General features: G+C 39.5%; 1 long non-coding RNA gene across 1 annotated transcript in view; it reads left to right on the top strand.

Moving 5' to 3' along the window:
• LOC106491911 (uncharacterized) overlaps window positions 1-1,012 on the top strand; it is a 61,489-nt gene extending 60,477 nt beyond the window's left edge. The window contains exon 6 of the long non-coding RNA XR_010884260.1: window positions 685-1,012. This is a non-coding gene — a long non-coding RNA (uncharacterized lncRNA). The remainder of the gene's footprint in view (window positions 1-684) is intronic.
• Window positions 1,013-18,485: the final 17,473 nt, after the last annotated feature.

Here is an 18,485-nt window from a genome sequence, read left to right as displayed (position 1 = left end):
TAAATGATTATCTCAGCGGCTGTACAAGTATAGGATAAGGTGAAATGACAGGATTAAATGAAGGAAAAAGGGAACATCCGAAAAACAGGATAAATGGTGACAAAAAGTAGTCCCAGATGGTCCATTCCCAATAATCAATGGAAAATCCATATTAACAATTGGCTTATGATTAGTATGGAAATACACTGCTTGGTACATGAATTTAACATCTTCTGCACTTGATTTATTTCCAAGATCAAAGAATTTGAATTGTGACACTATGAGTAATTGCAAGGAGTTCTTACTATTAAAATATTTTTGACAGGACTTTGTTAAACGGAGACTCTCCTGACTTCTGTAAAGTGATTTGGTAAACAGGGATGCAGGATGTATGCAAAGGGCCAAGTCTTCCAGGCAGTTTTGCACTATTTCTCAAACATATCAATAGGAACACTTTATGAAGGTGGGGGCGACATGTCAGAGGCAGAACACTATTTGCTTCCCTCTTTCTGCCAGGCAATTATTATATTTCCAAGCTTATTAATTACTTTGTATTTATTTTCTAGCTAAGCTAATGTAAATAACCTTATTCTGCTCTGCTCTGTCTTGAACAGCCTCATGTGTATGTTGGGGAAAGGCATTGAAAATGTTTATAAAATACCATTTGATTCATTTTCATCAACCTTTTTGTTCTCTGTTGTCAAGAGGGACATTACATCCCAAGGCAAAGCAGTGGCACATGAGATTCTTCCACACAACTGTCTACCTGAGGAGAGTGCAAGGTTCACAAGACGACTTGTCTACCCGTAGATTTAGCAGTACCAGAGGAGCAAAAGTAGCGCAACTCTCAGCGTGCCATTACTCTGGATAAAAGTATAGCTAGGCTCCATATGTGAATTTAATGAGACAGTTACCTTCAGACTGATCTGCCCTCCCATCTGAGGATTTACATCACTACAACAACAATAAAATAAACACCCGTACATGTCTATATGGTGTGTGTGTGTCTGTCTATCTATCTCAATATAGCTAAAAACAGAGTTAATAAGTAAATGACTGAGATATTCTTGCTTGATATTCTGCTCTTTCTAATTTGTAAGACTCTCAAAGAGTCATCATCCTTTACAGTTTCCTTAACCCCTGAGTTAATGAGAATTAGGTACTTTTCTTCCAAATTTAAACCTGTTTTTATTTATTTTAAATATAGCTATGTCTGGCAGCAGAAATTGCCAACATTTTGTAAAATGCTAACTGTTGCAGGGTATTAAATCATGCAATACTGCTATCTTTGATTCTGAAGGACTGAAAATACTCTTTTCTTACATGATTGCATTTGGATGCCATTGGCATGTTCAAGTTAAAAATAAGGAAGGAGGGAGGGAGGGAAGGCTGAATGCCAGCTGAAAGCATGAATGGAGCAAGCTGGTACTTTAGCTGGTCACTTTGCTGAAAAGCTGAACTGAAAGTGAATCCTGCCTGACCCAAGGGGAATAGGATGCTCTCAAAATGAAAAATACCAAGTGCAGTGGAAGGAAACCTCCTGTTGCTGTCATAGATTGACAATCATGTCATTTGGGATGGGAACATTATCCTTATCTCTGGGTTATAAACACTGTGCTTCCCCTGATGGTACAGGATTATGAAATCTAAAAAGATAAGCAGTCAAAAATTTAGAATTAGAATACTGATGGTGAAATTAGAAAAAATGGCAGCATCACTCTCTGAGCAGCTTTGTGGGCCTGCTACAGGTGTTAGGAACAGAAACAGTAACACTGATCCAGGTAAATTTTAAAATTACTGTGCATCACTTTTTTCTTTGGAGGGAATCATTCTGATGTGGTCCCTTCTTTCTTCTTCTTCGGAGGAGGTACGTGGTCTAAGCCTCTACATTAGCAGAAGTGAATTTCAGGCAGCACCAGAGGAATTGCTTTCTCTTTCTATGGGATGTGTGGAGATTTTTTCAGAGCAAGGACTAAAATCAATGTACTTTATTACAACCCTATATATTCCTATGAATTGCAGATGGCCTGCTCGGAATAGCACAGAGAACATCTGAGTCTGTTTTGTTGTTTTGTAATGTATAAAATAACTCCTCCAGCAACCAGGTTGTATTCCTTTAGCTGCAGCAGCGTATCCTTCGTTCTGGGGCCTGGAAATAGGGGACATGTTACAGCATAACATGTACATACTTCTCTGTCCCTCTTCCTTTTCAGATCAAGAGCTTCTTATAATGATTCTTCCTCCTCTCTGCATTGCAGTACTAGAGTCTTCTCTACTCCATGCCACGTGAGGGATTTTTATGCCTTTCTGAGGGAATACGACAGCACATTTATTCCTGCCCCAGCCTACAAGAAACATTGGGCATAGTCTTGGACTGCTGCGTAATTAAACTCAGGAGAAGAAGCAGTTTAAAACTATTTAGGCCCAAGGAAATTTTTTAACTTGCATCGTTTCCACCCAAAAGGCGCAATTTCTGCAGGCAGAAGTGCAAGGCACAATTTAGGCAACCGATGCTGGAAAGAGACACATAGCCCCAGGCTCTGCCTGACCACCACGAGCAGATTTGCACCCTCCCACGAGGGACAGAAACCTTGCATTGCTGCGCACTGCCTAGCAATCTATAAGACCAACCTTTCAACATCTCATCAGCCACCAAAAATGTCTAACCAACTTTTCTCAACCTGTTCTGGTTGCGTCCTAGGCCTTGATTCTCATCTTTTCTTGAGCCCAGACACTAAGGGGCAGTCTTCAAGGGTTATTTTATTAAGCTTTGTATTTGTCGTATAGCAACTCCTCTCCAGTCTGAGGCTCCAAAAAGATAATTAGACAGGTAGCTAACTGTCTGCTTAAAAAAATCTGCAGATGTCACTAAAAGCTACCAAGAAGAAAAATAGGAATCCATTTAGACCAAGTGAAATATTTCAATTGACTTATTTCTGTCACTAATATTTCAAGTGTCCTAATAATTTATTCTGAAGAAGTATGAAGATGGAAGTATTTCTCTTCCTGTCTGTTACTCCTTCTAGCCACTCTGAGAGCACTTTTGATCTGTGATAGTTGCAGACGAATCCCAGGCCGAGGAGTTTATACCTCTGTTAAATAGATTTAGACCCACTGGAATACTGAAGAGATAGATTAGGTGGGGGACGAAGAAAAAAAATGCTATAATTCATACTTATGTCATCAGGCCCAGTCTGATGACTTACATCGAATCCATTAGCTACAATGACTGCTTTAGGAGTAGAGATTATTCCATTGTTACATTCTTGGGTCAGCGAAGGAGACAGAGAGAGGAAAGCGATACAGGAGCAATAAAATGTAAGGGGTCTTGTGATTTCCTGATTAGATTTTATATTATAACTGTAGCAAGTTGCTATTTAATGGCCAGGTTTTCCTTCCACTTAAGTCAATGGAGCTTTTTTTTGCTGATCAGTGTTACAGGACTTTAATTTGCTGTTCATCTATTTGATGATTTTAGACTTTATACAATGTCTATCACTTGGCATTTCAGCAAGTTCTTGGTGATCCATCAGAAAGGCCAACAGGCTTCTTGTCAGCTATTTTATTAGCTTCCTTTATTTTAATATCGAACTTCACGGATAATAATTTTTTCTTCTCCCTTTGTTGACAGTGGGGACTCTTATATCACTCTTTAAAAGATGCCCGTGACTATGCAGCTCTATTAAAGCTCAGTCTGCAGAGAAAGCAATTATGCCACTTTATCTGGGACTTCTCCCTCTCTTGCTCTCTCTGATGATCTTACAGAGAAAATAATTTATGAGGCATTAAGAGGCAAAACAAGCCCTTAGAGATGCAAAGGAGGACTGGGACTAGCAATTAGACATTACACTATGTGAGTGTAACTAATCATAGAGGTAACTTCCCTCACTTGCAGTAAAACATGACCAGAATTATTGAGACTGTGGGTGTGCACAGCAGGGAAAGTCATACATCTCACATTTCCTCTGAAAAACCACATCATTGGATTTCAGAATGAGAAGGCAGAGAGGAAAATAGATTTTTTCCAGGTCTTTAATGAGTCATAGACAGTCAAAAAGGAAGTTGCTTGAGGGACAGAGAATAAAATCCTGAATTCTTTGCCCATGTCCAACAGCTTGTCATCCATCATTTTAAACACTGACGAGCTCAGTTCCATCTAATGGCTGTAACCTTACAGATGGTCAGTGGCCTGTCTGATGACGCTAATTTAAGAGAACGCAGATCTTTACCCCACCAGCACAGTGCATGACATCTCTTTTATACCTGCTAGCAGCATCTGCAAAGAGGCTGTGAAATCACCTTTTGGACCGCCTCTTTATTACGTATATGAGGACAGCATGAGAAAATTCATACTGATGAGTACTCTGTGTTTATGTCATAAGAAAACATTCTGGCATTTTGGATTACACTTCATAAAAGTAGCTATGTGAAAATCATGCTGAAATACCATTGTTTCCTCTCTGCTGTGACTTCACATCGCTTTGTCAAGAACGAGACATTCTGAAGGTTTCCTATTATTTGTGAAAGTCCTGTGACAGAGATGATACTGGTGTTTTTCTGAAAAAGCATATTGAGGGTTAACATTAATAGCTATTTCTCGTTTGTGAAGACAGAAGGAGAGGTGAGGACCATGCTCAGTCTTAAATCCACCCCAGTCTAGTGATGAGAAGGCTGAGCAGAACAAGTACAGAACTGGTGTCCCCTGCCTGATGCATTTTTCCATGAATTTAATGGATGTTTTCAAATAAGTCATTAAAACTTTTTTCTGCTTTCCATGCTGGGATAAGAAGATAAGTTTTAGATTGGGCTAGCTAGCATATTTTAGAAGTGAAGTAGAAAAAAACACGTTACCTATAGCTTATGCTTAAGTAAAATATAGTAGAGGGTGGAGGCTTCAACACGAATGAATAAATGTATATGAAATTGCACACTGTGTGCAAACTAGACTTTCAGCTGACAGAAGCTGCTCAAGGACATACGTTCTCCCAGTGACTGCAAATCTGCTGTGGCTTTGCTGTAAGCAGCTACGTGGCAGACCCTTCGCAGACTTACCCAGGGAAAGCCAGCACTGTTTTCTGTGCTCCTTTTCACTCTATAAAACAGTGGGAGTCACATCTAGGAGGCCCAATTTGTAGGTTAGCGAGTGGTTTCTCAAATTCTTTGAAGCCTTAAAGCATAATTTGAACTGCGAAGTATAATTTGAGTATTAATAAATATTTTTAGAGTGGTTTTCTGAGGTAGGTTATTGAAACTTTTTCCCAACCCTTCTGGGTCTTGTAGAGTAGTCTCTTAGAAACAGGAAAGATAGATGGTACCTGTAGCTATACTTCACTGGGGGAGTAATTAGTAGCATTCAACTTCAAAAAAATTGAACTACCCCCTTCCACACCTGCCAAGAGTTAGAGGCTAGGAAGGGAGCCTGGAGAAATTGCCTCCCAGGGAAAATACTGCTCACGAGTAGAAAGCTTCATCAAAGGGAAAGACACCTCCAGAGGACGTCTGAGTGCTGCAGCTCTCCTGTTTTCTCCAAGCGACCTTCAAACACTCTCGTTATGAGGGGAAATCCCACTGGTGATGGAAGATTTCTTCGGTCACTGTTCCCGCTGCTACGAGTGGCTTCTTCAGGGGAGACGGAGAGCCCTACACCTGATGGCCCTGTGGCAGCCCTGGTCCACCAAGCCTCATCATTAAAGCAGGCAAAATGCAAAGAAAGCTATAAAGCAAACATGGCAGTCCCTTGGCTTTAACATTATTGTGATACGTGTTTTCTTCTCTGGAAGTACAACTCCAGGACCTGTCACTTCGCGGCAAGGGAAGCTTCCCAAAGTGCTCGGGGGGATTCGCCGCACATGAAGAGAGCCTTACGTAACAGGCGCTGTGGAGATGGCCAAGTGACTCTCTCTGTATCGTATGAGCACAGCAATAAAGTATAATGCTGCTTGACACTGTTCCACCAAGGTTAAAGCGATTCGCGGGTCTCCATTAGGAAGTTGCTCACATACCTTTCTAATTTGCAATGTGTGTAAAAAGAAAAGCCTTAACTTTTCATCTACTGCCAATATATATAATATTTCATGTCATAGGTACCTCACTGTGTAGGTAAATGTATCTCCTGTGTGCTTCCAGGTTAGCTTAAAATAATAATTTTTTATTTTAAAATAATAAAAATAATTTTTAAATGTAACAATAGCCTGAAACTGGGCTCATTTTGGGAAGGAGACGTGTTATCGCAGGAGGTCTGTGAGATGTGCCGGATGCTGTGCAGTCTGATGTTTCACCTAGCCAATGACCTGGTTCTGGTCCCACTTGACCCTGCTCAGGTCAGTGGATTTACCCTGTTGTTTTGCAGCTTTGAGACTGGAAGCAGATTCTAAATCGGTGATGAGCAAATTTAACTGCAAAACGAGAAGTAAATCATACGTAGCATCTCTCCCTGGGGATGTGTGCTACATATACACTACAGTACTTCCAGCTGAGAAAGCCATCCCCAGTGTGCCTCTTTAATAGAAGGAAAGCAGAGCTTAATACAAATACTTTAGCAGGGTGCACCCCCCATTCTGCTTAATCTTAGAAAAGCTCCTTTTTCCTGTTTTAAATTCAGAGCTTCAGTTCCCTTGATCCAAGAGGTTAAATACTTCAAATCACATCAGTGCCCTAAGATTGTGAAGGGCCAGCTCAATTGTGATGACTGCAAGTGGAAACATTAGGAATGCAAATTATCAGCCAAGTGACAACTGTTAAGCTGTATTAAATAATATGTTGCTTCTGCTTAGCAGATATACAGATAGAAATCATGCTACTGTGAAATTTTGGGGGGGGACAGAGTTCAAAGTACAGGGAAAGCATTTGTTCTCTTGTCTGTTCAACTTGTTGTTTTCAAAACAAGTATCACCTCAAGAAATCTGCAACTGAGATCTGTCACCAGGCAATGTTCTTACTAATAAATACAGGATGTTGATGAATAAAGAAAAATACTAAAAGGAGCGTTGATCCAAGAGTCAATGAATTATATAATACCAACTTTACCTTGTTAGATCAGTTTAGTACTTTCTATGAGTCATAGGTGGCATATTACAGGATTTAAAGGCAAAGGCCTCTGGCTGCTGACTGTTTGCTAAAGTCATAAATTACCAAAGCTGATAGAACTTGTCTAAATAGTTCTGTATATCACACTGATTTCATCTCTTCCTTCCGCCAGGAAAAAATCCCAAACTGTATGGAAATTATTTTACTTTAAATGTGCAAAATAGATTTCATTACAAAGTCAACATCCAGCAGTAAAGGAAGAGCTCTTCACACATTTTCTTTTGCTAGTTCTAATGGCATCATATTCTGCTTTTAAGCCTTCAACCATAAATGTGGAGACTTGATGGTGACCTCAAATCCAAAACATACCAGCCAAGCTATGGTGACTTCCTACTCCTGCCTTGGCAATTTATTGCTGCTGGAGTTCAGAAAGTTAAACATCATAACTAGATTTAAAAAATAGCTGGATGATTTTATGACACCTATCATCCCACTCTGGCATCACACAATTCACCAAGTGAATTATAGTTTAGTTGTTACATGGCATTTTACCACTGACTCCAATAAGATCAGGATCAAACCTTCTTGTCTTCTAAATCACTGGAGTAATGTTATGCCTCCACCAGAGTGTGCATACTGCGCTTGATGCACCACTGAGTCAATCTGCTATGGTAAATCCTACGTTCCTGCTGCATCAGTACAGTTTTTGTAACAGTCAGGGGCATACAACATCACTGTGCAAAAGCTGATGAAGGTATTAGTTTCAGCAAGTAACACTGTGCCTTCGTACTGAAACCAGTAATGTTACTTTCTTCATATAACGTCTGACACTTTTGTGGACTATGTGTATGTTATTGATGGATATAATAAACTATAGGCAGCCTTCAGACAGAAACCCAACCAAATATAAATATCATAATAGCAATTGAGAGGTAATTTGATGGAAAAATTATTGTTTTGAAATGCATAGACCTAAGCATTCACCTTGCAGTAAGGAAATGAGACACAACATCACTGAGCAAATTAGAAGGCTTTTGTTTGTGTCCAGAACTTTTAATTGTTTCTGAGCATCGTGAGAGTACTTTGCACTTTGGTATGGAAATTAGTGATACACAATTACTGTTTATATTGCAATAGTATATGTATTGCAACTTATATTTGTTCCTGCTATAAAATCTCTGTATTCCTAATACAATGATTCTTTGGTGAATTATTTTCTAAAGTGCAAGTCAACAGGGGACATGTAATGCTCTTTCTCTGGCTATCGTCACTGCTGCGCATGACTAGTCTTCCAGACAGAAACAGCGTTCTGGTGCGGTCCCTGGCTGTTTGGGACACTTCCTTTGGAATTGCTCCCGCCAGAGTGCCACAATCCAATGAATATTTTGCCTTGCTTTGCCCTTAGTACAGGGAGACATTTTTTCCTTGACATTTGAATACCAGGTTCTGTGAGATAAAGCATGAAGTAGCTCTTTTGGAGAAGCATCTGGAATTCATCTGCGTAAAGAGTGAATGTAGACTTGTAGAAGACAGCATTTCTAAAATGATTACCCTCCCTCTAGATTTAATAAAGTTTTATAGATTCAAGTTAATGCAGCACTGAAAAAATCAGTTGTATTTACAACATAAAGTAACAACTAATCACAATCTCTTTTATTTGCTGCTTTTCATTTTCTGCACCTCAAAGTACGTTACAAAGGAGGTAAATATCATTATCCCTAATTTATGAATGGCAGAACTAACAGAGAGAGAAGTAAGACCCGCCATCTTCCAACTTTCTCATGAAGTTTTTATAGACTTTCCAAAATAGAGGTCACAAGTACGAGCTAAGCAAACTACATCAAACACAGCTCAATGAGAGGATGATGGGCAACTATAATATGCAACTGTCTCAAATTTCTAAAGCAGCTAATAAGGTACCACATGTGACATGGGTTTGCTGTGCTGCATTACTCACAGGGGGAGTCACAAAATAAGAAAGAGACCTCTGCTATTGAAAATATTTCACTATTCTTGTCCAGACTAACACTGAAGCGGGAAACCTACCCTACCATGAAAAATAGATATACACATGTCGAATGCTGTGAGAGCACAGAAGAACAGTTCTCATCCAAAGAGGCCGAAGTGACATTTTTTGAATTGTAAGTAGCTTGTTTAGACTTAACAAACAGGTAATTGAAAGTTCCTCTAAGGAATGATTGTCTTGCTTGTTTGTGAATTGCAGTCTCCCCCTAATAGCTCCAGTGTTTACAGCAATCCCACCTTATGCAATTCCTGACATTCAGGTAATGTGACTTTGACTACATTAACCACAGCCATAATTTGGAGGAAGTCTGATAGGATTAAGGAAGTCTCTTTGCTGTCCCTATCTCATGACTTAGCACTAAAACGATGTGATAAACTGGATTGTGTGAACCAAAATAGTAGAGATGCTGGAATGATATCACCATTTCCTACTGCAAAAACATTATGATGAACTTGTCTTATATTATGCAGAAATCTTAATGTTAAATATTGCTCTTGCATTTTAGTTAGTTAATACAGAAGTCTTTAACATTGCTGTGTAGCAATTTATGAGCTTGGAGAACTATTTTTATCACATGCTCCAGGTATATAGGTATGTGCTAAGCTGTGCAAGCTTCCCAAAGCACTTTTGCCAATGCACCTTCACCCTGATTTGAAACTTCCTTGTTATTCCAGTCTTAGGCTTTTCTTGATGAGAGACTACAAGTTGTGCCAAATTGCATAGCAGTTTCCACATCAGTAAGAGTACTATAAAAATTAAGGCTCTGTCGTTTTCCAATTGCGACAAATAATATAATTTCCAAAAAAATCCAGGCTGAGTTTCGTTCCCAGAACACAGTTCAGCATGTTTACAAAATGGCACTACTGTCCGGCACAAGAGGGCTGCCAGGTTGAGTCGATGCTTGAACCTAAATGCCTTCAGCGCCGTTATGAATAGAAATGCAGCCCTAGACTGGAAAAGAAGGCCTGAAAACCATACATATGAAAGAGTAATTGTTGTTTTTGCTGTGAAGAACATAGGCCTGAAAAAGGCATCCTGCGTCATTGTGTCCAGTCCCCTGCTGTCTCCGGCAACCACAACACATAATCCTTTTCATAAATTTATCAAGTTCCATCTTAAACCGAGTTAGGTTTCTTGCCCCCAATGGGAAGGCTGTTCCCAAGCCTCACTGTGCTGAGGGTTAGAAATATTCTTCTAATTTCCAGCTCACATTTATTCATGGCCAATGCAGACCCATTTGTTCTTGTGCCAACATTGTTCTGTAGCTTAAATAGTTTCTCTCCCTCTCTTGTGTTTACCACCCCGATGAACTTATAGAGAGCAGCCTGTCTCTTCGGCCTCTCGCTGCCGTGCCATTCCACTCGGCTGCAAGCTGCAGCCCCTCGCGACAATGCATGGGCTATTGTTCTGAGGAGGTTAGCTACAAATAAAAGCAGCGGTCTGCCTTGTTTGTCCGGGATGGGCAAAATCAATCACGGAGTGTCAGACCATCAGCGAAGCTCTCTGGAGCTCCATCTTGTAGCTACGAGTGTCCCAGGGAAAACAGAAGTGTAAAGTCATAATAGACCAGTCATAACACACTCAACATAATAGGCCGGTTTAACGCATTTTTTCCCCAATTAGCCCTTACTACTGCTGAGCGTGGAAGAGCAAAAACTTAATTATGAAACAGACCTACTGGTCCACAGTGGCAAGGCAGGAAAAATTTTCACCAGCAATGGGGCTAAACATAGATGTTTTCACCAATGTCAGTGTGCTTATGGGAGGAAGAAAATGTGTCTACGCTTTTAGGCATAATGGAAGTAACTGGCTAGAGAGGCTGGGGTGTGTCTGAGCCAAGCATTTCTGTTATGAAGGTTCCTCTGTGCGTGCCTATCCTAACTTGGTTGCAGCTGTTTGCATCCAGGAGGCACATTATGAGATTTTTTTTTTTTTGAAAGCCCCCAATTTCAACACTGAATGGATAATTGTATTCCCTAACATATGCCAGAACAATTTTAAAAGTTTCTGGCCCCCTTGTGTTTCCTGTTTATGCAGTTTTTCCTGTGGTTCCATGATTAGGGTTGGAAATCTCAGACTTTCATAACATGAATGTCATTTTCTCAATGAGCAAGATTCAGATGGTGGTATGCCTTACAAAGGATGGAGCTTTATCCAAATTCCTCTCCTCATAAGTTTCTATGTATATTATATTATATTATATTATATTATATTATATTCTCATTATACTATATGATACTATATAATGTAGTGTTTGTGGTAGGTGGGATAGGACTGGTGGAATCTTCTGGCAGTGCCTCATAGCTTGAAGATTGATGGCCTTGTAATTTAATTCTTGCTAGCATGACTACAGATGCTATTATATTCATAAACGTCTAGGTCTCTTTCAACTTCACTAAAACATCACTCTTTTAGTCAAACCACATTGTTCATGGGGCTCTCTGCTATCCAATATACTCATAAAGGTCAGAAAATTCATCCATATTTTATTTTCAAAATTATCCTTGAGCTAGACACAGTTTCTTACATGCTGCTCAGGAAGAAAAAAAAGAAAAAAAAAAAAGCTTTAGAATACAAAAATCGAAAGACCCAGGGACGAACCCAAGAAAAAAAGAAAGGGTCAAAAACTTTCTCACAAAAAGTGGTTTAGATTTATTGAAATGAAGAGACGAACAGCCGCAGGGCTGTTCCTGCTCCAGCACATTTTAAAAAAACATTTTGTCTTGTTATGAAAAGCTATTTCTTGGTTTCACATGCAAAGGTGAAGGGCTGCTAACATGTCAATTCCTGGAAATCCCTAATTTATAATCACATATATCATAGTGATGCCTGTCCTGAGCTCTGCGAACAGAACAACGGCTAGATGATCAAGTAGCTAGGGGCCAAAATGAAAAAATAGACACCTTGGGATAGCATCTATCCATAACACTTTCTTTCTGTGCAAAACGCTGGTGTATAGGTTTGCAGTGCTGATGGGGTGCCCCATTCTGCAGCAGCCCATTTCAGCAGTTACATGGAGAGCTACTGCTGAGCACCACTCAGACACTTACCATGGGAGAGCCACCCTCATGCATTTCCAAGGCACTTGGCAACAGCCTGGCCCCTGCTTCCGAAGCTGTAAGAGCAGAGAATTTGGTAATATTTTCTCAAGTTGTAGCCATTATCTGCTCCCATTTTGGAGGCAGATTGGTCTACAGGGGTCATCTTTCTCAAGATAACTTTTGGCATAGACATCAGGTCTGCCACAGAGGCTAAAGCCGAAATGAAGGGAGCTGGTCCTGGTGTGAATGCAGATTCAGCATGGGAAGGGTATCTACATAACTTCGCTCCCCACTAACTTCTGATATTTCTTGCCTTTGGTGGGAACAGATTTGCTGTTGTCCTTGACACATGATCAGACTCAACTCCAGCTCATGTATATCTCAGCAAGATAGATTTGGCAATGGGAGCTGGTGTTGGTCTTTTCAATAAAATTAGGCAGTCTGGGTGCAATTGATGAGACTGTTCCCTTGCATCAGCTCAGCATGATTCTGACTTCCTTTCGCAGCAGGCTGGAGGGAGGCCAGTGGTTCATCAGGATGCCTTGGGCCAGGAAGAACATTAAGAGAGAGAGAGAGGGGATTTATCCACTCTGCTGGAGATTAGTCCCTCAGTGATCAATGATGATTTGCTTCTTCCCTGGATGTTCTTTCCCAGCTTCGTGGATTAGATGCTGGTGGTGTGGGGAACAGCAATAAAACCATTCGCTAGCTGCATCTGGTGCAGGAAAAGCTTTCCAGAGATGATTAGTTTAAGCATCCTAGAGAGACATAATAAAAGGGGAATCATTATTACAGTGTGTATGTTTTAGGGTATCCACTACTGCGGTGTCTTGGCATTATTACACAATTTAAAATAATAAAAACAATTATCCTTCAGAGTAAAGGATATTTTGAAGATGATGAGTTATATGTCATTGTCTGTATGTTTGTTAGGCCAGAAGCACCTTGGCATGACCATTAGAAACTAAGTAAAATGCAAGCTCAAGAGGTAAATCTTGGACAACAGTACGAAAACTACAAGACTTGAGTTCAGCATTATCCATAGCAAAAGTGATTTCCACATCAGAGCTCAATACCAGCATTGTCATGCTGCTACGTAGTACAAACTCAGATTGTGCTTCCCCCAACTTTGCGTTCCTCTATAGTTTAGGAAAATAAAGAAGTGCAGGGTGGGTTTTGTCCACAACGCATGTCATTTTCCTTCTAGCGATCCCATCAAGGCTGTACAGAGAGCAAATGAAGATTCCCAAAGTTGTTAATATGTCCAAAAATCTCAAGCTGGAAAAGTTCTTCCACAAAATGTTTGAATGCCTTACGACTTGATGCTTGTGACCCTTGTAGCAGGTTTGAGATGACAGCAGCAAATCTGAAAGGAAACCAGTGGGATCTGAGAGTTATCTTGCTCTTGTGTTATAATTAGTGTGGCACACAGTGACTGCCTGATGGATATACATGCGAATGACTTGGATATGGACATGAGGGGTTTTCTCCCCACACTTGTTTCTCTGTGTCACCGACTTAGATAATGCTGTAGGTATTTGAAACTGCAGGGACTCAGCATGTCTGATTATCAGAGCATTGATTTTGTGGGTTCAGTACAGATTTAACTGTCTAACCATCCAAATTTGAAAATGTCACCTTTCATTTACTTGTCTCAAAAAAAGCCTTAGGAAACTCGGTCAATTCAAATCAGTAATATGCCTACCAATCACTGCATAAAAAAGTGCTAGTTACATGCAAATTATTAGTGATTATGTATTATTTTGTCTATATTAAAACATATCAACACTGAACATATTGTCATAGCTACTGGAGGATGTGAGAGGGCTACACAGGCGAGTCGTCTTTATAAAATACCATGTGTTTGGCATAAAAGTTAACTGAGCCAAACATTCTGTTTCAATAGATGTCACACAACCCCCAGTGTGTGAAGAAGATGACCCTCTCCCACACTACCATGGCCCCGAGGGACTGGTATTATGGAAAGTATCCCAGTTTCAAAATGCTGGACCACTTTCATATTCCTTGCATGCTGCAAACTCCTGTTGAAATCGGTGGGGAGCTGGACTCCTAACAGGTTTGGAGCTGTGTTTTTCTTAGATCAAAGCTACACAGAGATCTTTGTCTCCACGTCCCTTCCTCTATCTCCCCAATAATCCACATCAGCAACTCTTTGTATTGGCCACACCATTATTTTAAGGCGAAGGGGCTGACTTGCATGCAGTCCACGTGCAATTAAAATCACCACATGGCAGAAAGCTGATGTCACCTCTTGCTGCTACTCGCATAATGGATTTCATTCTCGGTTGTTGCAGCACTACATGCTATACTAGCCAAATCCTTCCAAAGGAAAGAAATTGCTGAATCAACACAGTCTGAGGAGGTAAGAAAATTCAGAACAAAATGAAAAATACAAAGATATCACATGAATATTCTTCTGAAAATTCTCCATCAGTTCAATTTCCACAGTCCATTTTTATTTTCAACCTGTAGAACATCCCCATCCAAGCATTAAATGTTCACAAATTCCAAGTTTCTTTTCTTTTTCCCCAAAACAATCACTTTGTCACCAAGACACATATGAGAAATTTATGCCTGTCTCTGCTTGGCATCACTGCCACCTCATGGATTAATGAATTCTGTGTCCTCTAATTCCCCCACATTATGCACCTCTGTTTTATGTGAGTAGCCAAATGTATCAAGATTCATTTTAATGAATATGATTCATTCCCCATATTCAGAAGGCAGGGTTGTTATGTTGTAAGTAAGCACACCATTAGCTGTGCTAAAAATAAACAGGCATTACCTGCAGGAAAACCTATATAGTAAAAGTACACACTGCTAAGTACAAAAAAAAAAAAAGAAAGAAAGAAAAAAAAAGAAAAGAAAGCACACTAGACTGGATTGGTGTTTGTGCTGTAGGCTAAGGAAACAGGATGTATTGTGTAGGGTATCTACTCTACATTTATTCCAGTATATCTAAAAGGAGAATAAGACCTGAAGATTACTTACCATGAAATTTAAATTCAAAACATTCAGTGTCAGCATAGGTTTTGTCAATGCTATACTACACTTAAGTTAATTTAATTGTTAGTGCTGAAAGAAAAATAAATGGACAGTTCTTTTTAACACCATTTTTCTTCCGTGTCTTAGTTGGTATAGAGCAACTATTTCCTTTGTGGCTTGCTGGTGATTTCAGGATTTGGAGATCTGAATATTTCAAGGTCAGCCTGACATTGCTTAAACAGAAAGCGTGCATGGCTTGGCCATGTGGTAGTTCTCTGTTCCATTATTTTCATGACTCTTAGTGTGGTGCAATGGGAAAGGTTCTGGTTGAGTCTCAGAAACCAAGCTCATAAATCAGTAAGTCAATCAACAAGTCTGGGGAACAATATGTTCTTCTATTTTAATTTCTTTGTGGGAAATGTGTAAATAGATACTGGCGATGAAGCTGGAATATAGTGGGTACTTACAAATTAAGGCATCCAGTGATTTGTCTTCTCTATGTGTGATGTAAAAGGAGGTTATGCTTTCTGATCTGTTAAACCACTATTTTTAAAATAATAAAATGCCTTTGGTTTTCAAGGATGAGAATTAGTCTTCTGACCAGTTTCCAAAAATGTGCAAAGTTAGTACATTAAGAAGAAAACTTAAAGACTCACAGCAGAGCATTTCTACATGAATGTAGAGATGTGATCAGAGAGTTACCAACTGCATTTCATTTACCACACAACTGTATGGCAGCACAACCTGGCCACTATGGCACTGGTTTCCAAAGACTCAGCCCATCTCTGAAATTCCTGCAATGTATGGCCTGTATATATCTTTATCTACAGTGTTTCCCACTGTAAACTGGATGACAAGCACCTAGCTTACCTGTTTCGCAGCTGCCTGTGGAGATTAATTAATTAATGTTTGTAAAGAACTGATAAAGGTAGTCGTAAACCATAAAATGTAGAGTTTAGCAAAAGAAGGAAAAAGATTTAAAATCACTTTGCCCCTATCCCTTTACTAATGAGCAAGGGACAACTGTACAACTCATCTGAAAAAGCTAACTTAAGCCCCACTTACTGAAATCATTTTAAACAAAACAAACAAAATGTATTATATGATGAAAATTCATTATGGAAAGAAACAGAAGTCATTTATAAAGTTACGTCATCCATTCCAGGAAAATAATGCACAACTTGTGATTTAAGGAGCCAAACACCAACCCTGTATCAAAGAGTCAACTAGCTATTTACTACAAATGACTGACAAATGGCAATTCATAATTCAAACGTGTCCACAAAACTACTCGCCGACCTATTTTAAATAATTATAATATTTTCTGCTGTTTTTTAAAAAAGGCCATATTTCTGGATAACTTACAAGTGGAAGGAAAAAAAAACATTTGAGAAACCAATTGTTTGCAAACAGTAGTCTGTCCTGCCCTAAGGACCTGACTTTTAAGGTGTATTTAGGCAAGCAGACCACAAATGAACTTTCCAAAAGCTTCTAAATACCTAAATGAGGTGCCTATAAATTTTTAAAATCTCATTTCTGCCTGTCCAAATCTTGGCATGCTTAAATGTTTTATAAAGCTGACCCCATGTTTTTGCAATGTGAAAGGCATTATCTGAGAGCTCATTTCCACTGCAAGAGGCAACTGCTCTTACTACACCACAGCCGTGTCCCTCACATCAAGCTACCTGGAGTAAGCTAATGCTGCCAAACAACACAGTGATGTGCAATGAGCTGTGCTGATTCAGGCAGAGCTCCTACCTTTATCACCAAAAGTTAGCTCCCATCTTAAAAAAACTATTCTCTCAAACTGCTAGCCAGCTTAAGCTTAAACACTGCTTAATTTGTGCGGGGACAGGAATCTGGAGAGGAACGACAAAGCAGTGTCTCAGACCAACAGAAGAGTGAAGAAGCTTTAAGTGACAAGTATTAATCAGCTACATTTACAGGCATGATTTAGTACTTGGATTTCAGTTTAAAGCACGGATTCTGTCCTTCTACTTCCATAAAGATTTATGATAGTTCTAAAAATATAATTCCTGATGAAGCTAACTGAAGATGATGTCCTGTGCTCAGGCACAGATGTAAAAAGTTAGTATTGGATTTTCAAACTGGAGAGAAGCCTTTTCCTTTTCAGAAGTATGGTGGCCAGATGTGTCAATGGTCACTTGAAACCTAATTACAGAGATGCAAAATCCAATCGTAATCTAAGCTGCAGCAGGTAAATTTCTAACTGAAAACAAAGTTATGAAACAAATATACCAGTAGCTGAGAAGCTGCCCATTTGTACCTGTAAAATAAACAACAGTAAAACTAATTTGGAGCTGGATCTAAGAGCTGGGTTGAGACCCTTGGTGAAAGAAATGTTTCCTAGAAAACAAAATGGTTCTCAGTGTCCCTTGGGAAAGTGGTGATTAATTGAAACTCAAAATAAAGGGACATGAAGAAGAAAGCCAATGAAATGTAAACAAAACCCACCATAAACACCAAAAGGCAGAAAAATCTGGCTGGTTCAGAACCTCGCTGATGATAATAGAAAAAATGAAAACGTTAATTTAAAACAAATAACTTTGATGAGCTCTCTATTTTTCTTAATTTGTGAGTTTTCCAAATATTTTTCTTGAAAATACCTACTATATGAAATGCTATTAGCTTTTCAATAAGCTTTATATATAAATATATATGCTTTGTAAAAATATATAACATCTGCCACATTTGGGGTGTTAGTATGGTCTAAACAGGTGGTTTTCCAGGCCAAAATGATCCATTATATGTCTTCATTGCAATGACTGAAAGACTTAGAACCAAAATCCCAGCAATAATTAGTGCATCTGAATTTAAAAATGACCTTTCCACAAATATTTTCAGCATTCTGGCAAACACTCCTTCCATTAAATTCACTTGCTAGTATACTTCTGTAATATGAATGCAGTCAGATGCAAAACCAGCTGATGGTAGATCAGGCTAAAAACCCAGCTGAATTATTAACATCTCCATACTTGGTCAGCTCCCCCATCATGTTTTCCAGAGCAACAAAGACTGGTCTTAGACCTGCAAAAACAGGCAGCTGCACAAGGTGTCTCCTTGCACTGAAATTACTTTCTGGCTGCTTTGTCAACAAACTGGCTCCCCCTAGGCAATTCTTGTTTGCCCTTGAAAGAGTCGTAAGACTGGTTCTGCACCATAAGTATAATCAATGGATAGTGGGACAGATTTACTGCTTCTCAATCCTGTTCTAATCTCTTCCTACAATATCACCAATACCCCTTGCTGCAAAAGTTTCCTAGGGCAACAGTGGGAGGCTGGAAACGCCTACTGAAAACTGTCCCCTTGCTCTCCAACCACCTAGCAGATGGGTCCTAGGTATCCTAGAGCAGGTGATCTGGAAAATAGGGACAGCAAGCGTTAAT

The sequence above is a fragment of the Apteryx mantelli genome, chromosome 5, assembly GCF_036417845.1.
Source record: "Apteryx mantelli isolate bAptMan1 chromosome 5, bAptMan1.hap1, whole genome shotgun sequence".
In the NCBI taxonomy this organism is placed as follows: Eukaryota; Metazoa; Chordata; class Aves; order Apterygiformes; family Apterygidae; genus Apteryx; species Apteryx mantelli.
Note: the sequence above shows the minus strand (reverse complement) of the source record. Positions and strands in the feature narration are given on the sequence as shown.